At 39.2% G+C, this 11,791-nt stretch overlaps 1 long non-coding RNA gene across 1 annotated transcript; it reads left to right on the top strand.

The window, feature by feature from the left end:
- The first annotated feature begins 8,853 nt into the window (after positions 1 to 8,853).
- On the top strand, positions 8,854 to 11,786 carry LOC111948308 (uncharacterized). The gene is made up of 3 exons (XR_002874276.2): positions 8,854 to 8,892; positions 11,123 to 11,179; positions 11,568 to 11,786. It is a non-coding gene; the product is annotated as an uncharacterized LOC111948308 (long non-coding RNA).
- The last annotated feature ends 5 nt before the right edge of the window (positions 11,787 to 11,791 follow it).

Genomic DNA, 11,791 nt, shown 5'->3' with positions numbered 1-11,791 from the left:
CAATGACAACACCGACTCATAATTTCGTAGAAGTCAGGGGATGTAACAGAAAACTCAACAAACACACACGTGTTCTGCTTTTTAGCACAAGCAAATAATTAGTAACAAATTAGAACACACTGGATCAATTTACTTGTGTTTGTTTTTGACGTGTACCTGAGAAGTTTGAACAATCATTAAGGGAATTTTCTCCTGAGTTTGAAGCACAGTCATCAGGAATTACAGTACTTACAAAAAGTTAAAGATATTGTTATTTACATCAGTGCTGTTTCTTATTTGGACAGACCTTTGATGAAATATGTAAAAGTTTAATTTGATATCAGTAATAATGAATGAGAAAAAAACTTAAGTCATTATTTTAATATTTATCATTTTGAAAATTAAGACAATAAAAAAGGTAGCACTAAAAAACAGGCCTTTTTCATAGCGGGTATTTCAAACATTTACCACAGTAACAGCTTGAATGAAACATTTCAAGCTCCTCACTAGACTCAAGATGCGGTTTTGAGGTGTTCCACTCTTCCAGAAATGCTACATGGAGTTCTGTGAGGTCACTTGGAGTGGGGTTATGATCCTCCAGTCTCTTCTTCAGCTGGTCCCAGATGTGCTTTATGGGGTTCCAAGTTAAGAGAGTTTAAGAATGATTAATAAAAGGGACAATGCACAAAAAACACTGATCATGTGAAAGATTAAAAAATTTATTGTGACAGGTTATAGGATAATTTTCACCTGTAGTCCCTATGAAAAAGAAAAATATTTAAAATTGTTAATGGTCAGAGTTCATTGCTGGCCATACCATATGAAGCCCTCCCACTTCCTGAAGTCGTGCTGTGATCATTTTGCATGATGTGGTGGAGCTTTATCCACCATCAATAGAAAGTTGGTGGTGTTCTGGTGGAATTGGGGGATGATGATGGATTCTATGATGTCTATGATTTCAATTAATAATATTTTATCTCGATTCAAATCCAGTTGTAAAAAGCATTTCTCTACTATTTCAGCCTTGTTAAAATGTATCAATGATATTTTCTCTGATCTTAATAGTAACATGTTAACTGGTGCCTTATTTATTGACCTTACCAAAAGTTTAGACATAGTAGATCACTATCTGTTATTGGACAAACTTCATTCTATTGGCCTTGATAGATCTTCTCTCCTTTGGTTCAACTCGTACCTTTATCATCATCAGCAGTGTGTGTTTTTTAAAGGAAGCCATTCCAATTTTCTAAGCATAGACAAAGGTGTTCCACAAGGTTCCTCACTTGGGCCTCTTCCGTTTTCAATTTCATTCATTACCTTCCAACTAAATGCATTGACAACAAGATTCAACTCTATACTGATGATACTGTCATTTAGTTATCTAAATCTAATATTATTGACATTCAGCACTCAATTCAACATGATTTTAATGCTGTTCAATTTTGATTACAATCTAACAAGCTCTTAATCAACAAATCAAAACCCTATTTTATGTTCTTTCAAAAAAATATTGCATCCTGTAGCTGCTAATGAAATAAATGTAACTTATATGGACATGTCACCTATTTCAGCAATAGAAAATTTGAAATTCCTTGGTTTGTGGCTTGACTCCTCACTGTCCTTTAGTGCTCATAAAAAGTCCATGATCCATACAATTTCTTATCATTTAAAATAACTTTATCTATCAATGTTGTTTTAGTTTCTCAGTCAGGAAGAAAATTATCTCACAACTGATTATTCCGATTTGAGACTACGGTAACATATGTCAAACCCCCACTCTCACCAATCTCCAACCACTGAATGTTATTTTAACAGTTTGTGTAGGTTTATTCTCCGTTGTCGTTTAGAACTCACCACTGTCTAATGTATCAGCAACTGTCCTGGCTTCCCCCATCCTTCCGACGTCAACCTCACTGGCTATTATACATCTTCAAGTGTATCAACATCAGTTTCTCAGGATATCTCAAACAATATCTAATTCTTTTTCAGTCTTCTTATAATTTGTGCCATGCAGATCAAATTTTGTTTTTGTTCCAAGAGTCAAAAAAGAAATCGGAAAGCATTCATTTTATTACAAAGCACCCTCTGACTAGAACAATCTTCCTCCAACCATTCGCTCTTCAACCTCATTCTTGGCATTTAAAAATGCCTGTTTAGAACATCTTCAACACTCATGTAACTGTTTTTGATTGAATTTGATAACATTACCTGCCTTTGTATTCCCTTACCCTTGAACACACTGCCAAGAGCTGTAATGGATGTCTGTGTGTGTGTGTTTGTTGTCTCATGTATTTTAAGTTCTTCATCATGTTTTTCATATATGTAAATGTAACAGGGTGAACTGTTTTTATTGTGTTTTTATTCTTTGTGAAAACCGGAGGGTCCCTGAAGGCGGCAGCTCACGCTGCTAGAAATGGACACAGGTGTGCACTGGGGGCGTGCTGATAAGACACTGGATTTAAGGATCAGCTGGAACGCAAGAGAGCAGCTCTCTACAGCGAGGAGACGTCGGGGGGTGTGGCTTCCACCTGTTTACGTGGACGAGCGGAGCCACCGGAGCAGCGCCTGGCCGACAGCAAAATACTGCGCTTGGAGTGAGGCATCTCCGGGTGAAGTGGCGGTGGAAGACGTCCAGAAGGAGACGCCCCTGTGGATGGACGAGCGCTGACCGGCACCGGAGGAGCAGTTGAGCCAGGGGCCAAACCGTACCCCTCTGCTGTTTTATGTTTTTTTGGATTACCCAAGAAAGACTTTTGTATAGTCGCCAGAGCCACATTTTAATAAGTGCATGCTATTTATTTTTTTACTAATTGTGTGTGTTTTTAGTGGGTTTTATTGAGCCTGATGTTTTAGCTTTTTTTTATGGACTTTTGGGGTTTTTACATTATAGACGCAGGGTCCTGGCCCCAACGGATGGACAGAACAACAGACTCCTCAAATATTGGCCCCCTTAAATAAACTTTTCTTTGTGCTCCCTGTTGAACTGTGGTCCTGGGTGTCCTGTCTCCACACAAATCCAAATCTAAGAATTCTGCGAGGCTACAAAATGTTTGCTCAACTGTACCTGTCGGTATTTGCTTGTTTTGTTGTCTATTGAGGACCCTCGTGACACTGAGATGACACATCTCAAAGGGGCTTATCCTCCAAACAAATGAATGTGAAATGTCTCTGAGGTAACAACGTGCAGTGATTGGACCACGTGTTGCTTCTGCAGACTGTTGCACCTCATCCACCTAAGCATTTAAAGAAATAAAACTTAACTATAAATTAAATACAATTGTCTATTTTTATCTACTCCTCTTTTTACTTTCTTTCTTGCTTGACATGTTGCTCTGAGGATATTTTGTCTTCAGTCAATGACAACACGGTTCCAGGTCCAAGCTGGAGATCTCTGTCTCTGTCTCTTTTCTGGGTTCTCCATGATTCTCTGCTGTCGTCTTCTGGGGCTTTTCCACTGACTTCTAACTGCATGTTTTCTTCTGCTTCCTGGTCAAATCAATGTGTCCCTCCACTGTCATAAGTCTTTGCCACAAGAACAGGAAATTTAAGATTTTAATTCCTTTTTTAACAAATCAAAATATATACAGTATTTTATAAAACTAAAGTAATATAATTATGTTTAGATTTTTTCATACTAGCTTATAAGCTTTGAAATGTAAAAACTGAAAGAAACGTTATAAATGTTGAATACATTACTTTGCTGTTTTAATCGACTGCTTTTCTCTAACTGTGAGTTACCGACTCATAATTTCGTAGAAGTCAGGGGATGTAACAGAAAACTCAACAAACACACACATGTTCTTCTTTTCAGCACAAGCAAATATTTAGTAACAAATTAGAACACACTGGATCAATTTACTTGTGTTTGTTTTTGACGTGTACCTGAGAAGTTTGAACAATAATTAAGGGGATTTTCTCCTGAGTTTGAAGCACAGTCATCAGAAAATAACAGAGAGGAAACTCATGAATCTGGATGTTTGATTTAACAAAATGTTAGAAAAACGGAACACAATGACGATCCAGCAAAAGTAGGCCCTGATTGGTTGAGGTTTTCTTCATCATTATAACTAAAAGTTGAATACTGTTCTCTCTCTGGTCTCTGCATGCGTGGGTTTTCTCCAGGTAATCCGGTTTCCTCCCACTGTCCAGAAAATGGATGGTTGAATTCGTTTGTGATCCGTCGACCTTCGGCCCAGGTGGAGAATCTTCCACCAACATGAGGAAGGTGGTTCTGGTGGAGGACGGGGCGGAAGACTGCTGTCCATGGTTCTGAAAGCCTTAGGGCCTTTTGGACGGCTTTATCCCGAGAGTTTGATTGTCTGAAAACTCTAACTATTGTGCCTATATCACAAAACTTTCCAAAGCTGCTGATTGAAAGTATTTGAATGAAATTCGATCACAGGAGCTCTGTGTTTAAGGAATTATTAAAATAATTGTTTTGTTTGTGGTATAAAGAGTTCAGACAACACCAAGTTAACATTCAATTTAAACTTTTTTAATGCTCCATCTTGAGTTTTTGGACTTCTGCCAGACTTATTCATATCCAGCATGATAGAACATAAGAACTCCACATCACAACCTGAACTCTCAATTAAGAAAAGAAAGAAAAAAAAACAATTACATTTTAACATTTATAATTAGTTTTTTTGAGCCAAAAGTAACCTTAGTTTTTAAATGATTACGTATGAATGCTACACTATTAGTTAAAATTAAAAAGTAATCTATTTTTTTACAGTCTGTTGGGAGAGAGATTGACTTAAACTCAGAAAGTAAGTTTGGTAAAGTTCTCAAAATGTCAGATTAAATATCTTTTTATGTTGAATTTTGTCACTAATAGCTGTGAAAAGCATGAAGATTTCTTTTGTGAATAATACAAAGTTGAAGGATGATTTAAACGCTTGAATAAACACTGCTCAAAAAATGAAGGCAACACCGATATAAGTCAATGTTACTCCAGGTCAACATCAAAACTGTCCAATTTTCCAGATCTTGCTGCTGCTGCAGTTATTCTCTGAAGCGCTTCATCAACCCTTCTGTTGTCATTAATGATCAGCTTCTTGAGTCTTGGATGAAGAATGGAGGTTTCAGAGAGAACAGCATTATATGCCATTCTGTGGAACTTTCTGTCTATGAGAGGGGATCCACGTATTCTTTCAATCCCATTCAATTTAATCTGTATAGCCCAAAATCACGATAACAGTCATCCCAATGGGCTTTGTAATGGTAATTTTAAAGTTAACAAAAAAATCAAAAGGATCATAAACGCATAGATGTCAATTGGAAAATACTAACTGAATTAACTAAACAGACTAAACTAAACTGGGCCTCCCTGCCCTTAGATCCTCCTTCTCAGTAAGGAAAAACTACTCTTTCCCTTTAGCTCTTTCCCACTCCCCTCCTGGGGAGTGGGAAAGAGCGACAGTACATGAATCACACTGCAACAAACAGATGCATGGAGAACTAAATGATAAATAAATGATCAAGAATGGAGGACAGAAGGAGAGTAGAAGTAGATGAGAATAGAGGACATAACCCCAGTGCACCATAGTTTCCCCAGCTACAAACTTCTAGCAGCCTACTAACAACTTTATTGTTATTGTTAAATTTAATTTAAACAAATTAACAGTAAGGTGAATAATCTCTGAACACTAGCTAGTCTGACAATAAGCCCGTCCAAAGAGGAATGTTTTAAGCCTAACTTTGAATTTCGAAACTGTGTGGACCTCTCTTGAATGAACTGGGAGTTTATTCCATAAAACAGGCGCTAAGTGGCTAAAGGCTCTACCTAAAACTGTACTTTTACTAGGAACCACAAGCAGTCCTGCATTTTGGGAGCGAAGTGTTCTGTTTGGGTTCTGTTCTGTTTACCGGTGCATTTATTAAGAAGAACAGCTCAATAATGATAGTTAAAAGTTGAGTTGTAAATAGCTGTTTTTTTGTTTTGTTTTGTATTTTATTTTTATTCATTTTTGATAGGAAAGAAATTGTTTTTTATTATTGTCATTGTTTAAATGTATTGATTTAAATGTTAACTGAGATTGACCTTTTTACCTCTTTAGAAACAGCTCTGTGTTTTTTCATCTGCTTCTCATCCCCAGCTATGATGAGGGGGTTTTACGACACACTGTCCTTAGCTGATATGGAATGCTGTTTCATCTGCATTCCTAGTGAGGAGCATGACATGTTTCTGTCAAGCTGTTACTGCGGCAAATGGGTGAAATACCCGCTATTCAATTCAATTCAATTCAATTTTATTTGTATAGCCCAAATTCACAACAACAGTAGTCTCAATGGGCTTTCGTATCGGTGATTGAAAATGTTAAACATAAAATCAAAAGGATCATGAATACATAGAATTCAATAGGAAAATGTTAAATTGAACTAACAAACTGACTAAGCTATACTGGCATCCCTGCCCTTAGACCCCTCTTCGCAGTAAGGAAAAACTCCTAAAAAAAACGGATTCCAGAAAAAACGAAGAAACCTCAGGGGTGTCCACATGAAGGAGGGATCCTCCCCCAGGACGGACAGGCGATTTACCAGAACTCATAGAGAAGAATGGAGCAAAACTAACACAGGAGTGATGTGATCTCTTCTGCTAGTTCCTGCTAACAATCTGAACAAGCTGGAGACTTCTTAAGGAACTCTTAGGACACGCTGCTAACAAGGAGTTACAGTAATCCAGTCTAGACGTAACAAATGCATGGATGAGTTTTTCAGCATCACTCCTAGAAAGCATATTTCTGATCTTAGCAATATTCCGCAGGTGAAAAAAGGCAGTTCTACACGCCTGAGATATGTGAGCCTTAAATGATGAATCCTGGTCAATAAAACCCCAAGGTTTCTAACTGTGGAATTAGGGGCTATACTTATGCCATCTATGGAGACTATCTGAGCAGACAGAGCATCTCTGAGGTTTTTAGGACCAAGTATAATGACCTCAGTTTTTTCTGGGTTCAAGAGGAGGTAATTAATTGTCATCAATTGAAAAGGCCTTTCTATTTTTTGGTGCTACCTTTTTTATTGTCTTAATTTTTGAAGGAATAAATATTAAAATAATGAATGTAGTTTTCTTTTCATTTATTATTAGTGATATCAAAGGGAACTTTTACATATTTCCTCAGATGTCAGTCCAAATAGGAACAGCACTGATGTAAATAACAACATCCATAAGTTTATGTAAGTAGTGTGATTCCTGATGACTGTGATTCAAGCTCAGGAGCAAATTCCCTAAATGATTGTTAAAACATCTCAGCTACAAGTCATAATGAAGAACGGACACACATAAATTAAAGAAACACAATGCAAAGTCAATAAAAACGGTGATGATTCTGTTTGTTCTAATGTGTTACTAAATATTTGCCTGTGCCAGAAAGAAGAACACGTGTGTGTTTGTTGAGTTTTCTGTTACATCTCCTGACTTCTAGGAAATTATGAGTCGGTAACTCACAGTTAGAGAAAAGCAGCGGATCATTTTTTAGAGAAGTCTAACATTTCCTTCAATTTTATATTTTTAAAGCATAAAAATATCTAAACATTTACCATAAATACATGACAGGTTCTATTAAGTATTTATTTAGATTTTTTTTAAAAAGGAATTTAAATCTTAAATTTCCTCTTCTTCTGGCAAAGACTTATCATGACACTGGAGGGACCCATTGCTTTGACCAGAAGCAGAAGAAAACATTAGAAGTCAATTGAAAAGCCCCAGAAGATGACAGCAGAGAATCATGGAGGAACCAAAAGAAACGGAGATCTCCAGCTTGGACCTGGAACCGTGTTGTCAGAGACTGAAGAGAAAAGATCCCAAAAGCTAAATGTCAAGCAGGAAAGAAAATAAACCTGACTAAAGTCAAAAAGTGGAACTCTCAAAGCTTTTTAACTGTTCAGGCCACAAATGTCTTTTTGAGTTTGCTTGCTTCTTGTTCTCTAATTGCTGCCCTGATAAACTTAACTCTTTGATTTGATAACAGCTGTTAGAGGATTTTACATTTTTCTTATTTTCATTTCAATAGATGATTCCACTACGATTCAGGGCAGATCTGAAGATAAAAAGGGTCAACCTGGTATTACAACGGTGTTTGTAATAAAGTGATAGATGAGTGTCTTTAACACAACATGTGTCTTTATTGCAGCATTGGTCTGCACTGTTTACTTTCTTAATCCAGAGTCATAACTAATATTTAATCATTTGTGTGCTTCCTTGTGGAGTTTTGTGTCAGAATACTTGAGGATATTTCTGTTTTATGTACTTAGGTTGGGCGTTTTTCCACCATAAACGGTAATATGATCATCAGGATGTACTGTATTATAAACTGGCTTCTATGACTTGAGGTCATTATAATTTGTTCTGCTTTTTGCTTCATTTTAGGATCCGGGTTCAGTCTTTTGGAAGAAAGCCGAAGCTAAACAAAGGGGTTAGACACATGTTTGTGCGTATGCTGATGATGCCATCCTTTTTGTTCAGGTTTTGCATAAATAAGGCCCCATGATGAGCTCCCTCTGCACTCTTTCTTGGTGTTTGTTGCTTTGTATGTAGCAGCAGGTGAACATCTGGGACCATGACTTCACCACGATGGATGATCCTCGTCTGCTTTTCCCTGATCTCAGGTACCACACAGCTGTTCATGGAGTCATTGTTTCTCCTTAGTTGAAGAAAATAATGAAAATATTGATGAACATTTACAGTTGGGAGGTGTTGTAACTTTTGTAAACGTGAACTATTGAAACCTGAATTTAGGTTGATTTCCATGATTCTATTATAAGTTCTTTTTAAAGATATTAAGTTTCTTTGTTTATGTATTAATGATGTTACATCTGCAATCACCTTCCTTTAGAGTTCACTAACTTCTTGTTTTGGCTTCTTATTTTTTGGGACAGGAGAGAGTTTGACAACAACTAAACCATCCATAAGTGAGTGTACCTGAAATAATGCTGGTCTGAATCCCTACAAATAACTGGGGGGTTGTGTTTAATAACAAGCTGGACTAGGGGACATCACTGTGAGTAATCAGGAGATGTCCCCTTAATGCCCTACCCGCCAATTTTAACTGCACCCCCCTTAGTACACACACCCCTCCCCCCTCAATATATACATCCCAACATAAACACACACACATGCACACACACACCCTCTTAAACACACATACACGCACACACATTTTGCAAGGAAGGTGGGACCTAGGACCATCTGTCCCCTGCCTCTTCCCTGGTGGGGGGTACGGGCCCCTTTGCAACGGCGGCCGTGTCCCCGGGGTGCCGGCTTCCTGGGCCCGGCGGTGCTCTCTCCGCGCGGTGGGGGGGTTCACATTACATCTGAGCCGGGGGGTGTTGGTGTCCCTGGGGGGTGGGTTCTGGTCCTTGCTCCTGAGCGCTGGGCCCCGCCAAATTTCCAACTGTGGCCGAGCCTGGTCGGGCCATATTTACAACACCCCTTGTGGGCCCTCTTTTTTCCCCGGGGTTCCCCCCTCCTGGGCGGGGGCGGCGGGCCCCTGCCTTGCTCCTCCCTGGACCAACCGTGGACCGGGCGGATGGCTGCCTGGAGTGCGGAGCGGGTCTCCCTTGGGGGGTCCTGGCTCGTACCTGGGGTTGGGGCGGGGGGATGCCCAGAACTCCTGGGTGGTGGTGGGGTGCTCGTCTGGGGCTGTGGGCGTCCCTCTCCGGTGGGGCCCTGCGTTGGGTTCTCCCGGCGCGGCGGGGGGGCTGTTCTCCTGGTTGGGCTGGGGCGGCCCTCTCTTTCCCTCCGTGCCTCCCTGCTCTCTGGCTCTGGGGGCCTTGCGGCGGTCCTGCTGGCCCTGGCCTGGGTGGCGGGCTTGGTCGCCCGGGCGGCGGTTGTTTCCTGCCGGTTTCCGTGTGGCGTGGGGGGGATTCCGGCTGCCGCTGCTGCTGCGGTGGGGGTCTTGGGGTGGGGATGGCTGGGCGCTCTCCCTCCTTCTTTACACATTCCACCATCCATTTTAGAAGAACATGAGCACTCACCTGAGCACGGGTGTTGGCTCACCTTTGCACTGGCGGTTTGCGTGACTGAATGACTGAAATGTTTCACACTAGTTGGTTTTAAGGCATAAGTATGCGTGTGAGCACTATCTGTTTTGTGTACATGTCGACAGATGGACATTTTTGCAGCTAGCAGGTGTGTTTGACACTTGGGTGTGTGTGTGGACAGGCTCCGCCCTTTTTGCACTGCATTTGAGCCTTACCATGGTGATTAACAACCAGTAAACTTGTTGCTTTATGCTGCTTCATGGTCTTATCCCCCTTCCCCTCCTACTATCACCCTCCTTCCCCCCCTCTCTCTAACGTCCCTCTCTCTTCTTCCCCTCTTTCCTTTTCCGTCCGGTCCAACACCAAAGATCTTCAAACATGTTTGAAATTAATAAAGTTTGGCCTCAATTACAAAAGGGGTTTATTCAGACATACCTTTGGTTTGTCTGAAGATTAATAACCCCTCTTGTTAAAGTAAAATATGTCCAACACAAGAGGCCCTCAGCTCTCATCTGTTTGCCCAGCTGTTGGACAGGACAAGGTTAAAAAAAAAAAAAAATAAAAAAAAAAAAAATAAAAAAAAATAACAAGCTGGACTGGACCACCAATACAGACCACCTTTACAAGAAGAGCCAGTCCAGGCTGCACTTCCTCTGTAGGCTGTGCTCATTTAACATCTGCTCCAAACTGCTGAACATGTTTTATCAGTCTGTGGTAGCGAGTGCCCTCCTCTATGCAGCAGTGTGCTGGTGCAGCACCAGTAAGAAGAACATCTCCCAGTTTCTTTTTTTTCACCGCATCCACAGATGTCATAAATGATGTTTTATTGATGATTCTATAGCTAGAAGGTTCAAATCTGGCAAAAGCAATAACTGAAGCACTTTTCTGAAGAACCAAACTGTCTCCACTAAGAAGGTTACACACAGAGTCTGGCTTTATAGTTTATATGTATGAATTTGCAAAACTACAACTCACAAAAAATGACTTTTAAAGATTGTTTTCCTGTTTTCTGAGCTTTAGTTTAAGAAAATCCCTAAATTCTAGTTTGTTATAACTACGTTCAACAAACAAATCATTTCTTTAAGCTGTTATGTTAGCTGTAGTTTAGATGAAGAATGACGCTGTGCTTTAGAGCTTATTCATATTTTATTTTCTACAGCTGTGGCACCAAGTTCTCTGGCTGCAATCATTGCTGGGATGAGCAAACCAATTGCTGGTAAGTTAGAAGATTTTTGTATTTGGCTTTCTATAATTGTTTACGTGATTATTATTAAATCCTTTTTTATTAAGTCACAAAACACCAAATCATTATGATCCCATAATTATTTTAGTTTTAAGTGTGCTTTGTTTTAAAACTATTCATTGTTTGTAATAAATGATACAGCTTTTTCCATATTTTTTGTGTGAATTTCATGGTAAGTCGTAATAGTTTCTATATTTTTCATTTCATATTTTTAACACAATATTAAATTGTTTTGAAATAAATATTTCAACATAAAGTGAAAAAGCTGGAAATGTTAATACAGAAAGAATGAAGCAGAAAATCTGACTAAAAAGAAAATGAAGACTTCATTGTTATTATTAATAATGTAATTTTTTTTCAGATCTGAATGCCAGCTACAACAAACTCTTGGCTCAAAAAAGGGGATCTCATGTCCCTGCAGTGAGTACAAATAAGAAATTTTAATTAAATGTGATCAATTTTACTGTAAGAATAAGATCTGCTTTATTAAAAAAAAAAGAAAGAAAAAAACAACTGGCTGGTCTTTTTTCAGACGCTTCTTTGATCCAAGCTTGTAACAACCAAAGAAATCTTCTGAAACGACGA

This window comes from Oryzias latipes, chromosome 1 (genome assembly GCF_053564925.1).
Source record: "Oryzias latipes strain Hd-rR chromosome 1, Olatipes_Hd-rR_3.1".
In the NCBI taxonomy this organism is placed as follows: Eukaryota; Metazoa; Chordata; class Actinopteri; order Beloniformes; family Adrianichthyidae; genus Oryzias; species Oryzias latipes.
Note: the sequence above shows the minus strand (reverse complement) of the source record. Positions and strands in the feature narration are given on the sequence as shown.